The sequence below is a fragment of the Macrobrachium rosenbergii genome, chromosome 9 (genome assembly GCF_040412425.1).
Source record: "Macrobrachium rosenbergii isolate ZJJX-2024 chromosome 9, ASM4041242v1, whole genome shotgun sequence".
In the NCBI taxonomy this organism is placed as follows: domain Eukaryota; kingdom Metazoa; phylum Arthropoda; class Malacostraca; order Decapoda; family Palaemonidae; genus Macrobrachium; species Macrobrachium rosenbergii.
This window is the reverse complement of record NC_089749.1, coordinates 21466249-21475161: the sequence shown is the minus strand read 5'-3', so window position 1 is coordinate 21475161 and position 8913 is coordinate 21466249. Positions and strand designations below refer to the sequence as shown.

Sequence of the window (8913 nt, the reverse complement as noted above, 5' to 3'; positions counted from 1 at the left end):
TACCAACTCTGCCAACAAAATTTTCTGACATAATGTCATATTAGCACTAGCTCTGTGCCATGATAGAATATCGAAATTGCGTAAATGTATTGTAAAAGTATATTATATAATTTATAGTATATACAATATCTGCTTAATACGAATTTATACACCGAATACGGCACGCGCTGTTGGCACCTTCGCCAAACAGCTGATTTCGTGTGGTGGCTGAAGCGATGGCGAAGAGGAGACGGGAACTCTCGGCGAACATGTGAACATCACAGGTAAAAAAACACGTCTTTTCGGACTCCTGTCAGTTATATGCATGTGGCATATTTTCGCACCAGTGCCATGGCCGCCGGCATGCGGGTTAATATCGTCGCCAATGGACGAGCTGCTCTCATCCGGGGCTAAGAATGGACCTTTGGGTGTCTTCAGTGTATCTGTTTTGGGGGTGAAGGGGGTCACAGGGTGCATGAGTTTGGGCATATCCAGCGGGGTATACTGCGGACAGCAGTAATGGATTTGCAGATGTCATGGCCACGGTGACTAACCTCCCTCCTTGCGTTTCCTGCGTTTTCGACGCCAGTCTTTAGTCACGCTGAAGGAAGTTTTGACAGGAAGGAAATCTGACGATGTCTTAACAGGTCTTCGGTGTTGTCTTGTCCCAAGGGCTTCTCCCCTACTTCGTGTGGGCTATGCCCCGCCCGTCGTTAACCTCGTCCTCAGGGCTGTGGTTTGTTGTAGCCGACGGAGACGTCTGCGAGGATATCGAGAGAGAGTATTTTAGGCCAAAGTGTATGGAATTGTCTGTTGCTAAGGTACATTGACAAGAGTTTTCAGACCCCACCACGGGGCTTGGGTTACTTAGTTGATTAAGTTGATTTTTCAGCTGTTGTGTTTAGAAGGAATACATGTAGCCTGTTCATTTTGTTTCTTAGCAGCATGCTGAGCAAGGGTGCAAGCTTAAGTCAGTTTAGTGCGACAAAGTTATCTAAGAATCAAGGGACTTTTTTTTTTTTTTTTCTCACTCTCCATCCTTACATTCCATTACATCATTCAGGCCCGTAGGGGGGTTAGTGTCGTCAGTGCACCTTATGCGATGCAGTGTAGGCATTACTTGAGGTTCTTTGCAGCGTCCCTTTGGCCCCTAGGTGCAAACCTCTTTCATTACTTTTACATTACCTCCATTCATATTTTCTTTCTTCAGTCATACTGTCCACCCTCTCCTAACAATGGATTCATAGTGCAACTGTGAGGTTTTCCTCCTGTTTCACCTTTCAAACCTTTAGCTGTTAATTTGTTTCAGCGCTGAATGGCTTTAGTTACCCCAGTGCTTGGCATGCATGCCTAAACTTATAAATTAATTATTCGGTATCAGCAACAAGAACGATGCTTGAGTTGACAGGTTGTGCCGTGAAGCATTGTCAGTACTTAATTATTTGTTTTATGCTATTAATTCCAGCAGAAAATGCAAGTTTTCCAATACCAGTTTCCTTGCTGCATTGGGATTGTGGTTTTTGAATATGCAGCATGATTTTTAGAGTTACAATTTTAATCATTTGAATTTTGTTGAACTGTCGATCTTGTTTATTCCATTCAGTAGTTTGTGTTACCCTAATCCTGAAGCATTGTATAGTTTGTGTTAATCCTACAGCATTGTGGAATTGTTTAACTTAAAAACCAAGAATGCTTTGAGTAAGATAGTTGACTACCTAATCTTGTCATAGTTTCTTCTCCCTAGAAGTATCTCATGAAGGGTAGCTTGAAAACTAGAAATGCCCCTCAGTTTCTGGAAACCAATGTTATTTTCATTCCCCTATTAGTAGTAGTGATATTAAGGACTATCATCTTTAAAATAAAATTCCTTTGATCCTTGTATGACATGCAGGACTTTGACTTCTGACATTGTGAGAAGTAGCTCTTTTTCAACAGTTATGTATCTTTCCTGCCTGTACAGGTATTTTATTGAGCAACTGGGAATTAGTTTAGATCCATTGGTTCCTGGTATTATTCAGTAAGGGAGGGAAATGACTTTGAGTTTGGATTTGTTTCAGGAATGTAGAATAGACAGGATTTTTATTCCTTACAGATTATTGTAAGAATGAGAGTGAATAACCTGGAATGTGGTAAAATTATTTTGGGTTTTGTTATCAGGATGTGATCAGACATGGCATATGAATAGAACAGCAGTTGGCTTTTTTAGGTTTTGTCACATTGAGACACTCTAGAAAAGACGGAAGCTTCGATAAGGTAGAGGGATTGGGTTGCTTGTTGTAACAGCCATTACACTTAGGCTAATCTTAACAAATGGGGCAACAAGTATATTTTAAAAGTTATGTGATTATGTAATTTATACAGTAAGCCAGAATAGGTGTGCAATACAATGCAATAAGCAAGACAAGTTTAAACTAATAAAATAACTCTCCAAATTTAAGACAGGCACACTTCTGGTGCATTGCACAGTACAGTACAGTATTGTGCTCTAGTTTTTGGAAATTTTTTGAAATAGGTGACACACTTGAATAAAATAAATAGTTGAAGTTTCTGATGCACAGACAAGTAGTAAGGGTTTGACAATGGTTTCAGTTGTTCAGACAACTAGTGGAGTTATTTAATGACAAAGCAACTTAGTTGAGACCAAGTGTCAGAGTTGTTTAGTCCAACAAACTGAGATTATGTGAAGCTGAGAAAAAGCGTTGCAGTTACTTAGTACCTTACACCATACATGTGACTGCGACAATAACTGCCTGTTGTCTAGGCTATATGAGCAATACCAGCTGGTTTATTGGTTGAGGCACTAGAAATATCAAGAGTTCTCCATATTCTCTATATCAAGTAGTTCTCTAGGTGTAACGAACAGTTTTTATAAGAATTAGGGTTTTACTTTCTCAACACTAGTATTTTTTAGACAAAATTTGCTGTATTAGTTCAGATTTTTGTAGCCACAGGCGTAGTTTGCTGCACAGTTTTGTGAAGTACTTAGTCATCCATGTATAAGTTTCAGTAATGAATTAATCATTGTAACCATTGCATTTCCTTGCATTACTAGGTAGGTTAAATGACAGCCAAGTGTCCAGTCAAATAGCAAACAGTGAAAGAATGTTATTTTTTGCGTAACATCGCATGGGAAGGGAAACTCCAAATTTAATCTTATAATCAAATTTCAACACACAACATTTTGTAGGGTTACCGTATTCAACTTTTATTCATTGAATCTTATGAATATTTTCAAAAGTTTCCAGAGATGGATTAACTGTTGATACAATAACACCCAGAAGGCAGATGCAGTTTATTAAGTTTATTATATCTTGGCAGTCTTTCTCACTTGAGCCTAATTTGCCTTCCCACTTTCAGAGCTTGTAGTCTGGTTACTTGAGCATTCTGTTTCCTTTCTGTTGCGCTTTCAAGATCATTTGCATTAGTTCCCACAGGGATACAAATGCACCACCTTTTATGTATGGAGCCCTCCTTCTGCACATGTGCTGACAGCTGTCTACTGACTTAGAAAAAAAAAAAACATAGGCCTAGGGCATGAAGACCTCCTCACCTTATCAGTTTTTCAGCCATGCTTGAGTGTGTATGTGTGGGGTACAGTTTGCATACTGGTGACCATTTTGTGCTTTCATAGTGGTACTGTGTAGTGCTTTATGCAATTAATTTCATGTGATTGTCTCTACAGTGCTGTAGCAGTGAGTTTTGTACAGTGCTGTAGCAGTGAGTTTTGTACAGTGCTGTAACAGTGAGTTTTGAGCCTCTTATGAAGATCCTTGATGAGAATTTTAATGCTGCAGGTGTAACACATGCTTGCTCTTTGTTCTGAGTGCTGGGTCATGATAGAGGTCAAGCCAGTTTTTTGTAGATATACAAACTTCAAATCACTGGTTGGTTTCCCTTCATTTGCTGTTGACATAACCTAGTTGCTAAGGTTCAGTGACTGGACTCTGTCACCAAAGGTAGCCTATCCATGTTAGTATATTAAAGAAGAATGCAAATTATCTTACAATTTTGTGATGTTCATTGTACTAGCATGGAGTAGTGTGTGGTTTACTTTTTATTGTCATATATGGTACGTCTGGTGTTAATTAGGTTTAGTCTTGGATTTTTTTTTTATCATATTACTTAGGCAATTACTTCTTGTGCTTATTAGTGTTAAGGTTAGTTTACCATTGTGAAATTACACGTACCGTATTGTCTAATACAGTAATGTTGTGTCAGTGTTTGCTTTGATAGGGTTTTGCATGTATCCTGGAAAGGTGGGTATGGTATAGGTGGAACATCTTATTCAGCTGGACAGTGGGAATGTGTGGAGATATTTCACAAGGTGAATGTGTTGAATGTGGTCAATAAACCTGAGAGAACTTGAGAGCATGGAAAGAGAGGAGGGGTGATAGAGTCCAGGGCCATGGTGCTTTTGTGCTGACTTGGACCCTGGCTGCAGGCCACTGGGATACTCGTCCATGTTTCAATCATTTACACCGGTACAAGCGAATAGATGCGCCACAGAAATCTGACAAACTGCAGTTATCGTTAAGTAGATTTGCCAACTCTAGTCACAGCTGCAGAGATAGCACAAATGGAAACTAATTGATTGGAATAAATGGATGTAAGCAGTTGCCAGTTCCAGTACTTTGTGGTAAGAAGGACTTAAGCCATTTTGGTCAATAACTGCTATCTGTGTGCATCTCGGGAGCAAAAGGGGTCAGAATTGGAATTCCTTCACAACAGATCTTGGGGTCCTCTACTGTTTCATGGACAGGCTTTCAGTCAATTTCTGTGTGTGCCCTAGCATAAGGAGGAGACTTGGTGGAGGGATCCCTTGTAAGAACCAGCTTATTTCATCTCTGCTTGTTACTAACTGCTTTTTCTACAAAAATTTCCATGTCAGGACAGATTCCTGGGAGATTCTCCATGAATGCAGGTAAAAGAACTGATCTGGGTTGATAAGTAAAACTGAATTAAAGATATATGTGGATAATAAGGAGAGAGTAGAAAGTGCAAAACAGGTTATAAAAAAATATTACTATGGGAGGTATGATGAACTTCTGATGCTCTTCCAAAGCAGTTTCTGAGAAATAAAGCCGTAGATGCTAGAGGCATTGGGTCAGGACTGAAGCCTAATTGCCACCTTTCGGTCTCGGCATAAGTTTGGCACTGAGCCTTTCGTATACTCAACTGTTTGAGCAATATTTTTATTTTCTGACTGTGCTTAAACAATTTTTGACAGACAGGTGGGTATGTGAAGACTAGTGGAAGAGAAAAAATTTTAAATTCAATGCTTCTAATGAATCATTCATAGAAACATTGAAGAGGGTGGAAACAAACTCTTTAGTGTGGTGGTGTTTCGCTATCTGCGCCATAAATAAGACATGCAGAACATTCAGGTGTGTGTTGGGATTGTCCTTAACTTCAGGAGCTCATTAAGATTTTCCATTAAGGTTACCATCAACCAAAACATTAGGGAAGCAATTTATGAAAATGTAGTTGATAACTTTGCCAGAAATAAGTCCAAGTAGCAAATACAGTGAGACCCCGTTGTGGGCTGATCCACGTATACACAGTTAGCTCTGGGGAAAATTGTACAGTAAAGAAAATCAGAATTGCGAGAAATTCGCGCACCATACCAACAAGCAGAGACATGATCAAAACACCTTCACAGTACCTGCACCATCATCCATGTTCATTTCATTAGTATAGCTACTATACATTTTATTATTATAAGGAGGTATTGGACTTATATGGGCATAAGCAGGTGGTTTGTATGATTGGCATGTGAATAGTACAGTACTCTTATTTAAGCTCTTTGCAATCACTGTATACACAGTTTCAAGGATACTCAGGGGTCTAGGAAGGTAATGCACTGCTGTTTTGTATAAGATTGCTTAAAACCATTTGCTTTATTTAAGGACCTGGTAGTATTTTATTTGACTACCTTTACATTTTATTGTGAAATAATATTTATTTTGTTTGATGATGCTTTGAGTTGTATCATTTGTGTTGCTATTTTTACTCTATATATGCAGTCTTTTTGTGTTTTCCTTGTTCTAGTATGAGTTTGTAGAGTGAGTGTGTTCTTAGTATATCAGATATGTTTGATAAGAGGAAAAATGCAAATTTTTTAAGAGTACAATAATTAATTTAGTTAATGGTTTAGGGCCCCCAATTACTAGGAATGAGACATGTCCTTCAGTTTCACTCAATCCCCTCGCATGCCAGTATTTCTGTACAGATTGTTTGGTCTAGAATTACAGTATTGTGCATTTTGCACAACTAGGGTTAACCTCAAATTGCGCAGTGTAAAGACGAATTCTTTTCCTCTGCTTTCAGTGTTTTACCTTTCAATCTGCTGTTGTATGTCCTGGTTCTAACAACTTTCCAACCTTATTACAGACAGGTCTTTTGCTTCCTTTAAGGCCAAAACCACATTCCTTTTAGCTTAGAGCTGTTGCAATATGGTCATCTGCTTCCATGGACAGTGTACAATTAATGATGAAAACCTACTTTTTGTCCTCCTACCATTCTTATTCAGAAGAATGGTTCTCCCCATTTGTTTTCTCCTAACATTCCTCTACAGAAGTATGATTCTCCCCATTTATGCTGGTTTAGCATAATGTTCTTTCATAGAAAACAGTAGAAGTTGAGAGCTGATGAATAAACCCATTCCGAATTGATAACCTTGTGCAGATGTTTTCAGGTTGTAACAAGCTTGTTCAGTTTCTCTGTAATCTTTTAACCCTACGAAGTGTAGCCTATTTGGAGTACATTTCAAATCCAGTCCCTCCCATCCATCACTTGAACCTTTAACCATAGGTGATTGTCAAGGTTTTACCTTAAAAGAGATTTCATTTTTGATTTGCAAAATTTAACACGTTGACTGCTATGTGCTCCATATATGGTTCACAGGGGACTCTCTGAATGAGCGATGTGTACCCTATGTGGGTACACATGCTAAATTATATCTTTTTTTCAAGTATCCAAATTTAATCAAAATGGGCACATGCAAAAATATTATTGTAATATGTTGAAATTAAATTAAATTAAGCTAGAACATTAACTAAACACTTTATTTATTAGAAAATAATCTTCATATGCTGGCAAAGGGCATATATTTTTTTAAATTCTTTCCTTCTTTCAGTAAAAAAATAGAAAACATTATCATTAGATCAACAAAATGCTATCCTTTTAACCTAGATTATATTTATATATAAATTCAGTAGAAAAAATAAATCAGTTTGGCAAACATTTTTACTTCTGAAAAAAATTAATAGAAAGTGTATTATTTACTTATGGACATGAAATTTGCTTTCAGCATAAAATATAGGTTTTTCCGTTGTATTATGATGTGATTTGCATGATTTTGAAAGTTTATTTCCATCGCAAATGAATACTTATCCTTCCCCAGCAAATGATATACTGTATACAAAATTAATAAAATTCGACTTGTCAGAAATGCACCCCCTCTCACATAGCTAATATTTGACAAAACTGTGTTTTACTGATTACGGTTTTGCATTGGCCTATGGAAGAAGAAGAATGCACAATATTCAACAAATCATGTTTTGTAATTTTATCGTTGCCGAGGGGGATAAGTATTCGTGATGATAAACCTCAAATCATTCAAAATCACATCATAACTTCCAAACTCTATATTTTTGTGTTAGCATGTGTCCATAAGCTAACCCCTACCTAATAGTGTCCACTTTTTCTTGTGAAAAAATATCCATTTATATTTTGTATGATGAAGGAAATCATGTAGTATTTGAAAGTTTAAGTATAAAATTATATTCTTTCTGTTTTTTGGCTCTGCACGCAGAAAAACAAATGAAACTTTTTCATCATATTGGGACAATGGGTAATTTGTATTTCATCATATTGGGACAATGGGTAATTTGTATATCAGTCTATATATGTATGTGTGTATACTTAATGCATGTATGTATGTATGTATATATATATATGGATAGACACGTACAGAAAAAATGGGCTACTGTATACAGATGGGCAGATACAGTATATGAATAAGAACTGCAGAAGACCTAAATAATTTACTTGTATATAAATACTTTTTTATGCAAATACAAATTTATATTGCAAAAATACAGCCTGTATATATGTTTCCTAATGTGTGTCTGTCTGTAACATGTATGTGCATCTTATATATATTATATTCATGTGTATGTTTATATATATTCCTATACACGTGTGTGTATACTACAAATTTCATGTACAAATGAAAACATAAAAGGTTATATATATATACATATATATATATATATATATATATATATATATATATATATATATATATATATATATATATATATATGTGTGTGTGTGTGTGTGTGTGTGTGTGCATGTACATACAGCAAATGCGTGTGTGTGCATGTGTGTCACAAAAACACCAAATGACTAATAAATCAGTTATAAAATAACAATATGTGAAATTCTACACATTTTTCAGTTGACCATGTGGTACATACTCGCTTATAATGCGTGTGCGGTCATTCAGGCGATGTGTGCCTTTAGGTCACACTGAGTATGAGCACGTCTGGTACGTTGCATCGGTAATTCCCTAGATCAGTCTGGCGATATGCGCCATAACTGAACATCCACATGTGACCATATTTGTTGCTTTTCGCGCCAGCAGAACTATCTCTAATAGTTTTGGTGACATGAGCCATATATGACCACATCTATTATGTCCATATTGAGTACACAACGCCTGTAATTAAGACTTTTGTTATGTCAGGCGAGTGTACACATAAATCAGCTTTTACACTGGCTGAGCACTCGGCTTAGGGATGCTACCATGACAACTCTCGTCAATAGCTAGCTGGTTACTGAGTTTTTGGGGTTAAAAGAAAGCGGCTCATTGGGCGTTTCACAGCATTGCCAATCGCAGTCAACGTGTTAATGCACTTTCCTGTGAGAACT

General features: G+C 37.1%; 1 protein-coding gene across 3 annotated transcripts in view; it reads left to right on the top strand.

Annotated features, from left to right (window-relative positions):
• The window catches only part of LOC136841556 (hamartin-like), a 32532-nt gene that overhangs the window by 421 nt on the left and 23198 nt on the right, over positions 1–8913 (top strand). The window contains exon 1 of one of the 3 annotated variants that reach the window (XM_067108538.1): positions 106–263. The exons of 1 other annotated variant lie outside the window; for it this stretch is intronic. The gene's annotated coding sequence lies outside the window, so the exon portion shown is untranslated. Of the gene's footprint in view, positions 1–105; positions 264–410; positions 801–8913 lie in introns of those variants that run through there. One more of the 3 variants, XM_067108539.1, reaches the window with a different exon arrangement.